This window comes from Schistocerca gregaria, chromosome 4, assembly GCF_023897955.1.
Source record: "Schistocerca gregaria isolate iqSchGreg1 chromosome 4, iqSchGreg1.2, whole genome shotgun sequence".
NCBI classification, from domain to species: Eukaryota; Metazoa; Arthropoda; class Insecta; order Orthoptera; family Acrididae; genus Schistocerca; species Schistocerca gregaria.
Genome location: NC_064923.1, coordinates 746,985,803 through 746,999,464, shown reverse-complemented (window position 1 = coordinate 746,999,464; position 13,662 = coordinate 746,985,803). Strand labels below are relative to the sequence as shown.

General features: G+C 43.4%; 1 protein-coding gene and 1 non-coding gene across 2 annotated transcripts in view; one reads left to right on the top strand and one right to left on the bottom strand.

Annotated features, from left to right (window-relative positions):
* LOC126266677 (lachesin-like) overlaps positions 1–13,662 on the bottom strand; it is an 890,041-nt gene that overhangs the window by 825,751 nt on the left and 50,628 nt on the right. The window lies entirely within an intron of this gene.
* Trnas-cga (transfer RNA serine (anticodon CGA)) lies at positions 12,037–12,111 on the top strand. Its single transcript has one exon. It is a non-coding gene; the product is annotated as a tRNA-Ser (tRNA).

The window sequence follows — 13,662 nt, the reverse complement described above, 5'->3', positions numbered from 1 at the left end:
GGAAACCGACAGATCGCGGGACCGCGTCCGGGTGGAATATGGGTTTCACAGCCTGCGTTTTAACTTAGCCTTCACCTCTCAGTGATGTGATAAGTCGCCAGAAACAACACGTGGTTCAGATTTCACATTGTTTTAATCTACACTTCACTTCGCAACGATGTAGGAGTCTCGAGAAACAACACATGGTTCAAATTCCACGTTAAACTATAGGCCCCCTTTCCTCTGTTGGGTGAATAGCGTAGGTTAGTGTGGCACAAGTCACCGAAGTGGTGACCAATTGGAAGACTTCCAGCAGGTCACTGAGCCACATCAATTCATTATTATTATTATTATCATCTACATCTATAATCAAGTTGGCACCTAACCCTCAGAGCGAGAGCCATAAACGAAGTTTTCTAGATTTTATTAATGACTTTCTGTGACGCGCAGTTGCGCTTAGTCAAAAAAAGGTTTGCTATGATGGGTGACCGTGAACAAATAAACTATTGTACATGCAGTTGCGTCAGCTGCCCTCGCGCCTCCGTCTGTTATCGTAAGCGTATGCCACGATGTGTTCCCCTCTCCACCCTATCCCAAGTTATCCCAATGCATGCGCACGTCTACGCATTGTGCTACTGAAGGAGCTGTGCGTTTATACAGTATAAATTATGCGACAAATTTAATAATTTTTTACACGTTTTAAGTTTACTGATGTAAACCAAGGTATTCCACACCCTATTTCACCAGACGGCCGGAGTGGCCTAGCTGTTCTAGGCGCTACAGTCTGGAACCACGCGACCGCTACAGTCGCAGGTTCGTATCCTGCCTCGGGCATGGATGTGTGTGATGTCCTTAGGTTAGTCAGGTTTAAACAGCTCTAAGTTCTAGGAGACTGATGACCTCAGATGTTAAGTCCCATAGAGCTCAGAGCCAACTTCACCCGCTTAAAGGAAGATTTTCTGTTTACTTTTTAAAATACCATATGTTCTTCCTCAAAGATCAAGTTATCTCCATAGCAAATTTCATCGACGTGGGTTTAGTGGTTTAGTCATAAAAACGTGACAACAAAGTTACTTTCAAATTTAATAATATTGCTAAGGTAGTACGGATTAAACACGTTGAGGACTGTATACACATGGCATTATTATGTTGTACTATATTACGTAGAACATACTGCGAGCTAACATGCCAAAGACGTTCGGGCTCGCATGCGCTTCCTCTTCGTCGAAATGTCTTGGCTCAAACTCGTCTGGGGGTTGAACCACACGGTTCGCATTACACGCCCTAAATTAGATATTTGTGACCCTTTGGTTAAATTGTCTGGCTGATGGCAAGTTTGTGAAATTGTTATGAAACATACAACGTTAATATAATATATAACAACAGTAATAATAATATCATGAGCTAAATTAACGGCCCATAAATGATGTAAGCCACACAGTTGTGATTTGGTTAGAATAGTGTTTATTCAGAAAAACAAAATAATAGCAAAAGTGGTCGTATTTAGAGTTACTATTATACTCGAGCGCGTATCCAGCTGACACAGTTCGATCATTCACAATCTCATCGCCAATTACAAGTCCAATACTCCACCTCGTTAACTACGAGAAAAGTTCACACCAGGTGCGCGGCTGTTCACCGCTCAGAGACCAAGTCCCGCGGTACCACACAGTGCGAAATTTTTTGTATCTAGTTTCAATTTCCAGCTACCTAAAGACCGACGGTCTGCTTTCGAGCAGCACTGTCCCTCTGCCCGTTCGCTGCCTCGTTTCCCGCGCGCCGAACATCCTCGCTCAACCGACTAGGGCAGTTCCCTTTCCTGAAGTCGCCCATGTGATTGGCTACAGCTTACTCTACATTATTTTACATTTTAACATATTTAAATAATCAAAGTTTGACCTCTTTCACGTTCTAAATAAGTACCAATAATATCCACTACATAATAAAAGTTAAAATCTTTTACATAAAACCAGTACGATTTCCTTCTTAGTTTTGAATTTCACGGCCAGTAGCCTTGCACCAATGTACTTTCTGATAAATAAATAAAGAACAAAAGTAACTATTATGCACTAAATTTTTCAGCAAATATTCTATTACTTAATGATTCAATAAGGTGTCATGCTGTAATCGTTCAATGCGTTTTGTGTGGAGGAAATTATGATCTGTTGCTGAAGTTAAGATACTGATAATTTAAATTTACTATATGTTTTAAACAAATAAAGTTACAGAGTTAATATTTACAAGATTTATCATTTTAATGATGCACTTCTGTTTGGAGTGTCGATCGTTAAGATCGACCAAAGCGTTCGGATTTTACCATTTAGGTCTTTGTTTCAAAAGTTTTTGATTTTACTTCAACAGTAAATCCTAAACTATTATAGATATGATCAATATTCAAGTTTTATTGGCATTACCATGAAAACGTATGGAGGATGGCAGATTAAAGTGAATGTGACTTGATTCGCTGAATTACTAAAGAATTAAATAATTTTCATAAATGTTTCCCTTTATGGACGATCTTAGGCCTGCATATTTAACACTGCTACGTCTCCCTGGCCACAAACAGCTTCTACACGGTTTCCCTGTGACGTAGGTTCTTGTCTATCTCATTCGCACACTGGAGTGCTTAGGCCTCATTCATTACAACAGACGCCTGTGAATTTCCCCGTCTTCTGGCGAATCTGCGCTCTTTGTGGCACACGATCCTGGACGACAGGTTTCATTTCGCAATTTCTGAATGCTGAGACTTTCAGCCATATACTTAAATGAGAGCGAAATGCTCGTTAACTCACAATACCAACCAATAAAACCATTTTGACTAACGTGACAGAATACAAAATTGTTGGTTTGTTGAATCGACGGAGGCTAGCAAACAGCTAGGTCAAAATTTCCATCGGATTACGGGAAGATGGGGAAGGAAGTCGGCCGTGCCCTTTCAAAGGTACCATCCTGGCATTTGCCTGAATAGATTTAGGGAAATCATGGAAAACCTAAATCAGGATGGCTGGAAGCAGGTTTGTACGGGCGTCCTCCAGAATGCGAGTCCAGCGTGGTAACCACTGCGTTACGTCCACAGCAAAAGTACAAAACCTAGACAGTAAATAGAATTTCGAAGATGATGTTCCCTAGTTTTCATAATATTCTTCAAATCAGTAACTAACTTGTACTATACACTTTCTAAAGGAACTTTCTTGTTCCTCAGGCTTCAAGAAATGTCCATATGAAATGTCGTCGAAGTCGGTTCACCTGTTTCGTCGTGAAAAACTAACAGACAGAGTTACTCAAACATTTATAAAAATTAAAATTACATCTTTTTCTTCCGTTATTCTATTTTGATGAAACATAGCCCATACGTTGCCCCAAGCAGCACTCAGGTTACTTGACAATACTCAGTGGAAATTCGTCATGTAGTTTTGGAGACTACCGTGTTCAGACACACAGACAAGACGGTTTTTCAGTTTTTTTATTAGTATGGATAGAGACGACAATGTGTGATCACATCGAACACGTGGAAGAGCTGATCGAACCAGAGGACTTACGGCGAACGGACTAGCGTCTTCATTTCTCCAATTTAACCCGTTGGCTTCTACAGCCGGCTCACAGCCGGTTGTAGGTTTCAAGTCCGTTATTACGTTCACGGTTGTGAGATGGGATGAGCAATTATAGCTTCTTCTTAGTATTTCTTCTTTGTTAATAAATGGCATTACGTGTTATACATCATTGGAAAGCTGAGATATCGATATGTTTAGCGGTGTATAACACTGTCGACTTCTTTCGATATTTCGCGAGTTATAAGGAGTCGTTTTCAGGTTTGTTTAGGTTTACCCCCCTCCCAGAAACTGTGTAGTGTGCAAGAAAGGTGACAGACGGCTAAATCTGAGAAATGCCTTGTGGCGTTGCAAATACATGTAATTTTCCTGCTATACCACAATAACAAAGCTTCTAAGGGGGTGGGGTTAGGTTGATATGGGGGAGGAGACCAAACTGCGAGGTCATCGGTCTCATAGGATTCGGGAAGGATGGGAAGGAAGTCGGTCCTGCCCTTTCAAAGGAAACATCCCGGCATTTGCCTGGACCGATTTAGGGAAACCACGGAAAATCTAAATCAGGATGGCCAGACGGATTGAACCGTCGTCTTCCCGAATGCGAGTCCAGTGTGCTAGCCACTGTGCCACAAAGCTCGGTAAGTTTCTAAGGTTTGATATCTACATCTACATCTACATCTACATCTACATTTATATTCGGCAAACCACCCAACGTTGTGTGGCGGAGGGTACTTGAAGTGTCACTGTCATTACCTCCCTTTATGTTCCACTCGCGCATGGTTCGCGGGAAGAACGACTGCCGGAAAGCCTCCGTGAGTGCTCGAATCTCTAATTTCAAATTCGTGATCTCCTCGAGAGGTACAAGTAGGAGGAAGCAATATATTCGATACCTCATCCACATGCGTACCCACTCGGAACCTGGACAGCAAGCTACACCGCGATGCAGAGCGCCTCTTTTGAAGAGTCTGCCACTTGAGGTTCTTTGGACCTTCTCTATCTCCTCTATCAACCCGACCTGGTACGGATGTTCATAAGGGAAAATAAGCCGATTTTCGTAAATTTAAATAGTAAGTGTATGGTGGACAGCGGGAAAAAAATATTAGTAAGTCGATGGGATCCATCCGATCGAGCCGCGCGGGACTAGACGAGCGGTCTGGGGCGCTGCAGTCGTGGACTGTGCGGCTGGTCCCGGCAGAGGTTCGCGTCCTCCCTCGGGCATGGGTGTGTGTGTTTGTCCTTAGGATAATTTAGGTTAAGTAGTGTGTAAGCTTAGGGACTGATGACCTTAGCGGTTAAGTAGAATAAGGTTTCACACACATTTGAACATCTGAGCATGTGAGCGATACGTTGAGAAGACGTACTGCACCATTTCCTCATGCACCAACGACCATGCCCTACCATAAAAACTCCTTGCCAACCTTATGATCAGCATAGGAGAATGTTGGTGAGGATTCGTTACTGTCTGTCGTTACCACGCATCTTTTATGCACCATGTCCCGCCTCTCGTTATGTCCAAGGCATCCGCACGCATCTCTGTGAATTCAGTGTAATTATTATTTTCCAATAAAAGTGTTAATTCTGTTCGTCGCATTGCGTACCTCTCTGTTACCTTGTGTACTATAGTGCAGCAGTTCTTTCTGTGTATAGTTGGTTGATGGATATGGGAGAAGGGGACGAAACAGTGAGGTCATCGATCCCATCGGATTAAGGAAGCATGGGAAAAGAAGTCGGCCCTTTCGGAGGAACCGCCCCGGCATTTGCCTAAGAGATTTAGGAAAGTAGCGGAAAACCTAAATCAGGAAGGCCAGACGCGGATCTGAACCGTCGTCCTCTGTGTATAGTCTACGCTTCATCGAGTTATATTTATTTATTTTATTTATTTATGCATTTATTTTACCTGGCAAGATTAGGGCCTTCAGGCCCTCTCTTACACCTAACCAGGCATACTCAGGTTGAACGAGTTACAGTTTCTACTTAACATTAAGGACATATAGCCTATTATGCAGTATTGATGTTAAACAAAAAAAATAGATATTATAACAGTAGTACAATGATAATTATAACAATAAAAAATAATTATAACAATCAATAATAATAATAATAATAGTAATAGTAATAATAGTAATAATAATAGTAATAATAATGACTATGTATATGAAAGTAAACATACTTTTCTTTTCTGAATGCCAGTCCCATTGTTAGTTGGGAATTTTCTCGTTATGTTCTTGCAGCTTGTGAGTTATTCTCATCGAGCAGAGACATAAGACGATAGAATGGGGTGAAAGAGATATATAAGAGGTAGATAGGTTAGAGGAAGAGAAATAGAACGGTAAAATTAGAAGCTGTGATGGAGAGGAGAAAGAAAGAGATGGGAGGGGCACAAGAATGGTGGTTATACCGTCCCTAATATGTAAGCTTTGAGTTCCCTCTTACTTGCCAGTGAAACATAATGCGAAAGCTACTTTACATAAATGGCTCTAAGGACTATGGGACTTAACATCTCAGGTCATCACTCCCGTAGACTTAGTAGTAGTAGTAGTAGTAGTAGTGGTGGTGGTCTTCTGTCCTGAGACTTGTTAGATGCAGCTCTCCGTGCCACTCTATCCCGTGCAAGCTTCTTCATCTCCCAGCACTTACTGCGACCTACATCCTTCTGAATCTGTTTAGTGTATTCATCTCTTGGTCTCCCTCTACGATTTTTACCCTCCACGCTGCCCTCCAATGCTAATTTGTGATCCCTTGATGCCTCAGAACATGCTCTACCAACCGGTCCCTTCTTCTTGTCAAGTTGTGCCACAAACTCCTCTTCAACCCTATTCTATTCAATACCTAGTTACGTGATGTACCCATCTAATCTTCAGCATTCTTCTGTAGCACCACATTTCGGAAGCTTCTATTCTCTTCTTGTCTAAACTATTAAACGTCCACGTTTCACATCCATACATAGCTACACTCCATACAAATACTTTCAGAAACGACTTCCTCACACTTAAATTTATACTCGATGTTAACATATTCCTCTTCCTCATAAACGCTTTCCTTGCCATTGCCAGTCTACATTTTGTATCGTCTCTACTTCGACCATTATCAGTTATTTTGCTTCCCAAATAGCACAACTCCTTTACTACTTTAAGTGTCTCACTTCCTAATGTAGTTCCCTCAGCATCTCCCGACTGAATTCGACTACATTCCATGAGCCTCGTTTCGCTTTTGTTGATGTTTATCTTATATCCTCCTTTCAAGACACTGCCCATTCCGTTCGACTGCTCTTCCAGGTCCTTTGCTGTCTCTGATAGAATCACATTGTCATCCCCGAACCTCAAAGTTTTTCTTTCTTCTCCATGTATTTTAATACCTACTCCGAATTTTTCTCTTGTTTCCTTTACTGCTTGCTCAATATACAGATTGAATAACATCGGGGAGAGGCTACAACCCTGTCTCACTCCCTTCCCAACCACTGCTTCCCTTTCAGAACAACTTAAACTTAACTAACCTCAGGACATCACGCATATCCATGCCCGAGGCAGGATTCGAACCTCCGACCGTAGCAGTCACGCGGCTCCGCACTGAAGCGGCTAGAACCGCTCGGCCAGAACGGCCGGGAAGCTATTTTCGTCCCGAAATTTCGCCTACCAGTGTATTTTGTGCAGTTTGTATTAGCTGGACTCCTTGTTCTGCGGCCCCATAAAGGAATTTCAGAAAGAAAGGCCCGAGCATTAGTCGGCTAGGGAGAGCTGATCCCCTGCGAGAGTGACGCAGAGAAGCGCGGGCCGGTTGCTGCGGCCAGGCGCTGCAGGGACCAGGCTGTCGCGAGCAGAGTACACACCGAGTGTCGGCCGCGCGCACGCACGCTGCCTAACGTGCCGGAACTCGGTTGGCGCGCGATTTGTGCTGGAACTCTGGAGCAGCGATCCCATCTCGGGCGGCGGCGCATTCCGCCCGTAGCAATTTCCCCGGCCGAGGCGGAAAATGAGCCGATATCTCGGGCGCTGCATAGCGGCCGGGCCGCTCTATCAGGCAGCGGGCGGCTGGCGGCGTGCTGAGGCGACGCCGCAAAGCCGGGACTCGCGGTGCGTCACGCCCCCTCCCTCTCCCCTGCCCCTACCAACAACTCCCTATCAGAGCGACGCCTGGCTGCCGTTTTACAGCGACCGCCTCTCAGCAAACTGTCCGTATTTAAAGGCGTATCGCGCCTGTCGGCGATAACTGACGCCGGACCTCGGATTGATGACACTGAAGAGGCACTGAGGAAAATTGGGTCAAATTTGGGCGTCTGCCCACATCTGATTTGAGGAAAACCCCTTGAGGCGTAGCGTCGTATACCGATCCTGACTTGGAGGCGGTTAAGTGGGAGATGTGTCTCACAAGTCAACCTCCCCATCGCACCCCCGTCAGATTTAGTTATAAGTTGGCACAGTGGATAGGACTTGGAAAACTGAACACAGAACAATCGAGAAAACAGGAAGTAGTTGTGTGGAACTATGAAAAAAAAAAAAAAAAAATGTACAAGCTGAGTAGTCCATGTGCAAGAGAGGCAACGTTAATGACATTCTGAGCTCAGGAGCGCCGTGGTCTTGTGGTTAGCGTGAGCAGCTGCGGGACGAGAGGTCCTTGGTTCAAGTCTTCCCTCGAGTGAAAAGTGTACTTTCTTTATTTTCGCAAAGTGATGATCAGTCCGTTTGTTCTTTGACGTCTCTTCACTGTAATAAGTTTAGTGTCTGTGTTTTGCGACCGCACCGAAAAACCGTGCGATTAGTAGACGAAAGGACGTGCCTCTCCAATGGGAACCGAAAACATTTGATCGCAAGGTCATAGGTCAATCGATTCCTCCACAGGAAAACACGTCTGATATATTCTATACGATACTGGTGACGGCATGTGCGTCACATGACAAGAATATGTTGTCGACCCACCTAACTTCTACACTTGGGCGAATGGGTAAAAAGATTCTTCTACTTTGCCCGATTTAGATTTTCTTGTGGATGTGATTATCAAAATTAAATAATATAATTTAAACTTTTCATTCGATGGGAGATTTGAACCAAGGACCTCTCATTTTGCTGCTGCTCACGCTAACCACGGGACTACGGCTCTCCTGAGCTTACATTATCCTTAATGTTGCTTATCTTGCGCATGGACTACTCAGTTTGTATATTTTCCTTATTTTTTTCGTAGTTTCACACAACTTCTTCCTGTTTTCTCGATTGATGTGTGTTCAGTTTTACCAAGGCCTATCCACTGTGCCAACGTATAACTAAATCTGAGGGGGATGCGGTAGGAGGTTCCCTTGTCAGTGCTGGATAGTGACAGATGGTGACACGAGACTGCACATGCACGTAGATTATGTACCAGCCGATAAAGGACAGTATTCGATAGGGGACTGTAGAGAGCCTTTATAGGGAGAGGGTGGCCAACCGGACGATAAGGCGCTCATTTTTCTGCCAAACTGCGGACGGGACTTTTGAATGGCCAGTAGTGGAGAACACACTCACCGAATCAAAAGCACAAGACAATATGGCGAAATCACTCGTTAAATGCCTTTGTTCATAAGAATAATGAATTATAAAAAATTTCACACAGCCAATTTATAGGTCTGTTTTCAAATTTAACTATGTACATATCAAATGTACATAGTATGTAGTAAAAAGCAAAAACGACTAACTTCGCATAGGTAAGCGTACTTGGTTGGTTTCCACAAGGCTCCTGTTTGATTTATGTCAGCCCTATTTACTGCGACTGCCCACTGCATTCGCCTTTCTTCATTGCGTGGAAATGCCGACGTGCGAAATCCACCTTCGCCTCTATTGGAACAAGCAAATGCAGCACAACCTGGTATCGTTTACGAACGTATGCAGAACGAATTACAGATGTGACAAAAAATACTGTACAATTACTAACGAGTTTACTTCAAACATGTAGGCCTACCGACTTCATCACAAAACGCTTCATAATTCCAACTCGTATTTGATATCGCATGCGATAATTATGTACTAAAAACGATATACAACTAAATCGAATATGCATGCACAACACATAACAAGACTCTCAATAATTCAAATACCTTTTAATCGTTACCAAAAGTCCTCTGAACTTCAATTCAACTCAAAAGCACGGCGAACATAGGAAGCGAGTGAGACGTTTGGCGCCGTTTTTCTGCCAAAGCTAATCAACCAGTCACGGGCAACTTCTCCTATGGCCATTCTCTCTGTATACAATCTCTCTAGGGGACTGTGATTTAGTTTCGGTTGTGTCCAAGAGAGTGCACTAAAGTAATGTTGTTCTACCAAGATTCTGTTAATATAATAGAATGTTTTTCATACACTGTTCTAGTATTTTCATAAAGTGTTGTTATGTCTTTTTGTGTATGTAAAACGTTATAAATGGGTTTTAGCAGTGTGAATTATGTGTGAGTGTGGTTTAAGGTTAATATGAAGATAATTGTTTAACGAGCTATGCAATAGGATTTAGTGTGGGAATATTTCGAAGAAGTATGGCTATGGACAAAGGGCATTTTTGTAGAATAGATTTGTAAAGTAAGTTCATGGTAAAGGGAAAGTTAATTCAGGTATAAATAACAATAGTAAATAACTTTCTGCATAAACAAAACTTCAGCATATTAGATAATTACGTCGGTAAAAGGTGCAGTCGTTGGGGTTACTATTTTGCGATTGGGTATTGACGAAAAGTGCGGACTGACGTGGGAGAGTGTTGTTTTGCTATTGGCTGTTGAGTAAACTGACCAATGGTAAAGCAATATTCTTCGCGCGCCTTTCTCTGCTAGTAGAGAAGACTTAGAGTATTCTTGAGGGAGTCGGAGCCTAGCCACGAAACAGTTCGGACGTGTGTAGTAGTAGTTCCGATGGAAACAATAAGTTGCCGGATCGAGCAGTGTTTCATACATCAAAAGTGTTGTAAAGTGACGGCATAAATATTCCGATGTGTGGGTTGAAATTTCGGAATTTTTAAGTGGCGTATGTAGCAGGTCGGCGGCTAAAAACTGTGACTGCATTAGGTACCGACAGACGTAATATTTGACGAGCATTCTCAATCAAAGACAATCCGTATTTTTGTAGTTATTACGTTTTCGTGAAATGCAACACCATAAACTTGCTAATGTGAGTGAAAGGGATTTTGAGTGATTGTGTTAAGACAAGGACGGGCTTGGCAGTGATACTTGTTCACCTAAGTTTCAGAATATATTAATGACAAAATTACCAACCTTTCATTACGTGTGAAAACCTTCTCCCGAAACGTAGATTAGTGACTTTAATTGCACCCTGGTTGACGTCGAAGTACAGTAGGTTTCGCTCGGCTTCCCTACTGATGATATGCTGAGACAATGTTCACAAGCAGATGCAGGTTCGTCTTAAAGGGACGGAAGGAACCGCGTCTCCGCACCCTAAACCCGCACATTCTCTATCTTTAGCTAGGTAAACTCGTCAAACGAACCAAATTCTTGGCGTCTAAGAAGAAATTGTTCTGCTTCATCGTCTGATCCGATAACTGTTACCGTAAAGTAGTTTCCAAACATTATCCCAGGAAAAGGCCCGTGGGCTTCCATGAGCGGAACGGAACGGAAGAAACGAGTCATGGAAAGACTGGAAATGAAATGAACTATGAAGACTGTGTAACAAATGATCTTATATGGGTCACTGACTGCAGCACATCTCTCGACTCGATACCACATCGATAGCTTGTGCTCCGTGGCGCTGGTCTTTTCGTAAGCACTTTTCTAATTGACTCGAGGAAGCTGATGCGATCAGAGGTTATTCAGATCGTGACTTCCATATCAGCATACATAAATGGAATTAATTACGTCTTGTACCCTGAATACTAGCAGTTGCAATGGAAACTCGAGATTATGTTGATTGGAGACTCAGTAATTAACAATATAAGCTCACTGGAGAAAAGAAATTAATCGCCGTATATAAATCATTACAAGAATCAGGACCTTTGCCTTTTGCGGGCAAGTGCTCTACCAACTGAGCTACCGAAGCACGACTCACGGCCGGTACTGTCAGCTTTACTTCTGCCAGTATCCGTCTCCTACCTTCCAAACTTTACAGAAGCTCTTGTGCGAAACATGCAGAACTAGCACTCCTGAAAGAAAGGATACTGTGGAGACATGGCTTAGCCATAGCCTGGGGGATGGTTCCAGAATGATATTTTCACTCTGCAGCGGAGTGTGCGCTGATATGAAACTTCCTGGCAGATTAAAACTGTGTGCCCGACCGAGACTCGAACTCGGGACCTTTGCCTTTCGTGGGCAAGTGCTCTACCAACTGAGCTACCGAAGCACGACTCACGCCCGGTACTCACAGCTTTACTTCTGCCAGTATCCGTCTCCTACCTTCCAAACTTTACAGAAGCTCTTCTGCGAAACATGCAGAACTAGCACTAGTGCTAGTTCTAGTGCTACTTCTGCATGTTTCGCAGAAGAGCTTCTGTAAAGTTTGGAAGGTAGGAGACGGATACTGGCAGAAGTAAAGCTGTGAGTACCGGGCGTGAGTCGTGCTTCGGTAGCTCAGTTGGTAGAGCACTTGCCCGCGAAAGGCAAAGGTCCCGAGTTCGAGTCTCGGTCGGGCACACAGTTTTAATCTGTCAGGAAGTTTCATATCAGCGCACACTCCGCTGCAGAGTGAAAATCTCATTCTGATTACAAGAATCATTTAATACCATGTAATTCCACCCCTATAACCACAGCTATTCGATTAGAAAGTGAGTCCGTAAGTCTGCTCACGTACGTCACATCTAGGTTAAGACACTTGCTGACAATTTGATCGCGCAACTCCACCAAATTGTGCGGATAATGGCATAGGCGTGTTCCAGCATGTGCCACTGATTTTCTGAGAAATTCAAATAATGTGATTTTACGGAATAATTGTGACGCAATTGGGTGAGGAACTGTTCAGAAATTCTGTCACACATTCTTACACCCGATTGAGCTCTGCTGTTGTTATCTTTATTAGCCTATGTTGTAAGCAATGGCTTCTTGCGAGGTGACCTACTCGAAATGATCATTGCATGGAGTTCCAATCGCAGTGTTCTCCCGCTAGCGGGTTGGATGTTCAAATGTTCAAATGTGTGTGAAATCTTATGGGACCTAACTGTTAAGGTCATCAGTACCTAAGCTTACACACCACTTAAGCTAAATTATCCTAACGACAAACACACACACATGCTCGAGGGAGGAATCGAACCTCCGCCGGGACCAGCCGCACAGTCCATGACTGCAGCGCCTGAGACCGCTCGGCTAATCCCGCGCTGCCGGGTTGGATGGACCTTTATTCATTGCCAGCAGCATTTCCTGTCGGGTCTGGGAGCGACTTTGTTTGATAAACAGCAAAACAAGTCTTTGATCGTTTCCACTTAGGATCTTTTCCCGATCTAATTGTGACGTCATGTTTCGGGACAACGCGTATCACACCACTACTTGCAGACACGTTGAACGGTCCGCCGCGTAAAACCGACAGATCCAGCAACTTTACACACCATGGCCACGGGCACTGCCAAAAACTGTTGCTCTTCTCCGCCACTCTTTCACGTCCTTACATTTACCCATGTATCTGAAAAACGCCCGCCTGGAACTAAAATTATCTCTGATCGCTGCTGCCTCATGCTCACACAGAAGCAGATCGAGTGGTTCCCATCGCTGCGCAATCTGTAAGGACCTAACGATTCAACTGTACGTGTCCACTGGAGTGAGTTACTTTTTGGACGGTGATCTTAGTTAGTATGCGAATCCCATACCCCAATTTTATCGATATGGCTTAGGACAATAAGTTTACAGGTTAGATATATAGGATTTGAAGGTAAAGTCCTGAAGATCGTTAGGCTGAGTCATGTTTCTGAGCAGCTAAACGACAACGCCAGAAAATCCTGAAGAAGACCCCATCCGGTGGGTCGAAACGTCGATTTTGTTAGCATAAATTCAAGAGGCATACCTTGCAGATTAACAACTAGAATACTTTACCTTAAAGTGTGCACACTTACATATACGTCGCTTGTTCTGTTGTGTAACTACATGTTGTCCACGTGGCTTCAGAGTACCTAGATGTGGCGTACATATCCACCTATAAGAAGATATACATTACGTTTCTTTTCTCCTTTGGTTTTTTTTTTTCAGGTCATCAGTCCT